Source organism: Gossypium hirsutum, chromosome D05 (genome assembly GCF_007990345.1).
Source record: "Gossypium hirsutum isolate 1008001.06 chromosome D05, Gossypium_hirsutum_v2.1, whole genome shotgun sequence".
NCBI classification, from domain to species: domain Eukaryota; kingdom Viridiplantae; phylum Streptophyta; class Magnoliopsida; order Malvales; family Malvaceae; genus Gossypium; species Gossypium hirsutum.
In genome coordinates this window covers 60612301-60615045 of record NC_053441.1, presented here as the reverse complement: position 1 = coordinate 60615045, position 2745 = coordinate 60612301, and positions in this window count along the sequence as shown.

Below are 2745 nucleotides of genomic sequence, written 5' to 3'. Positions count from 1 at the left end.
GTTCCTTGACTTCGCTCGAGTTCCGTAAGAGTGACGGTTTTCCAGGTTAACTGAAATAATTTTATTTAGTTAGGGTTTTTTAATGGTCATTAATGCATATAATGCAATGCATGAATGCAAAAGGCGTTAATTCTAGTTCAATTTCATTATGAAAACTTTACTAGAAAATAAACTTTTTACATAAGGTGGATTACATATACGACTTAGCCCTAAAACTCAAAATTCTAATCCTCCTAAGCAACGAGGCTAGCTCCTGTCCTCGACTCGACTCTAATTCGTACTTCACGCTTAACACATCAGCTTGTACTGCTAACGTCTGCAAGTGATCAGCCACCTCTCGAATTTGAAGCACGGCTTCTCCCATGATTTGATCTCTATCTCTTACTTGGTTCTGAAAGTAGTGCAACTGTTCGGTTTGACGATCTTCATTAGATCTCATGTGCTCAATCCGCATCTCGCAACTTCGCAATGCTGCTTCTAACTCTTCAATTCTTCGTTTCATCTCTTCAATTCTACTTAGGCTTGCTTTTAATTCCATCACAGAATTTCGATTTCGATGCCGATGGAGAGATTCTTCTAACTCGGACACTCTATTTTCTAGTTTCCCTTTTCTTTCAGACTCTTCTTTAAAGTCTCGTTCTGGGTTTGAACTTCTTGAAACCTCGTTTCCCATCTATCAGCTTTGTTCTTTTCTTCTTGAACTTCCTTGCGCCATTGTTCAGAAGTCTTTCCCAACCCGGCGGTTCTCATTGATGATCGCAACTTCTTGTAATCTGTTTTCAGACTATCCAGATCTTCTTCAGCCCTAGCTTTTCCTTTTCTTAATCGCTCCATCTCGAGCTTCTGGACATCTACATCCAACCTTAAGTTTGTTTTTTCTTCCTCCATTGCTCTATCTGTTTTTCCAACTCTGCATTTCTTCTTTCAAAATCTTGCTTCAAAATTTCTAGTTCAGAAGGGATGACCCGTAAGTGCTCCTCTATCGAATGACTGCCTTCGGGGCTTGATTTGGGGACATTGTCATTGATTCTTCTGACCCTCCATTCTTCATATTCGGGGGTTGTCATTGGTCCTACAGCTAATCGCTTCATTTGGCGAGTCTGATTCCACGCATTGGATATCTCTCGAATCCTCTTTTTGTAGCCATCACCCCCATACGAGAATTCACACTCGGCCAGCCCCTGGGTTGCGGGTATAAACTGTCTTGATCTGTACTGTCTGAGCACTAATAACGGGGCATAGCCAATAGCTCCCCAGATTCCAAGCAAAGGGACCCAATCAAAACTACCGCATCGGTACAAAATTTCGTCTGGAAGTAACCACGGAGCTCTCCATTCAATGCAAGTTTTGAAGAATTGCCATCCATTTTTCCATTGAAATGTCGTCCTTCTCGGTGTAGCTATCATCTCCTTTAGCGGCGAATAGTTTTCAGAGAAGACCCGATATGACACCTTATCCACTTTTCAAAAATGACTGTGGAACCACGCAAGTAACAACTGTGCACATCCAATGAACCTGCCTTCGCCCGCTCGCCGACAGGTACTCAATGATCTGAATGTCTCCGCTAAAATTGCTGGAACCGGGGTAACTCCTTTATCAAGGCGGTCGAACAAATCAGTAACCGCCTCATCAATATGCCCCAAAACTCTAGGAAAGATAACTAAGCCATATATGCTTAGGGCGAAGATATCTACCCTCTTTTTTATATCCGGGTGCACCAAAGCCACATCTTTCAAACTCCTCCAAGAAATGCACTTGTTATCCCCTTTTGTTTAATTCGGGCCGTAACACACTGCTCACTCATGCCTGTTATGTTCATTAACCTTCTCAAAAGGGTACATTTGCGGCTCTTGAGTAGATTCTGTCGACTTGACTCTTGAACACCGAAGTAAAGCCATATATTCTTCTATCGTAGGCACCAAGTCAACTTTCCCGAACGAAAAACAACTATAGGCGGGATTCCAAAATTGTGCGAGAGCCCGGAATAGGTGCTTATCTACCTTTATATCTAGCAGGTACGGCAAGTCCCGTAATGGGAATAAAACAACTGTCTGGCCTCCTCGTCCCAATGGTCCCAATTCCTTTCAACTCTTGTAAATCGTTCTGGGTTATGCTGATGCGGGTAAAGTCCCATAGCTCTGATATATCCTTCAGCCAAACTATCCCTTTCTCTTGCTGTGTCATTTCCGACCAAATTCGGACTGCCGCATTATCTTCCACCTTATCAAGAAACCTTCTTTCCATGATAAGCTTCTTCTAGAAACCGAATATGAACCAACGCCTTGAAATAATGAAATGCCATGCAGTTGAAATGTCATGCATCCAAAGTAAAACAACAAATATCAGTACCAGATATAAACATATAATCCAAGACAATTCAAAAAGAATAAAAGCACATCAGGGTATCTACTAGGGTTGGTGTAGTTCTACTTAAGGTGAGTTCCTAAGGTTACTACATGGGGTTTGGTTCTAAAGCAAAGGTACCCGAACCAGCAGATTCCTCGATCTTCACCCATTATAGCTCATATAGACGAGTTCGGTTCAGGGGATACATTTCCTATGGCTGCACGGAAGAAAATCTCACGAAGAATAGGTACGGATGTACCCGAAAGCGATCCACTATCCTGCACGAGTGAAACCTCACAAGGATAGCTTCCACTCCCACTTAAAGGTGACCAACGTCATGCAATGCAATGCAAGATATAAAGTTAAAATCGAAACATGATGTAAAAACAATGAAATGCA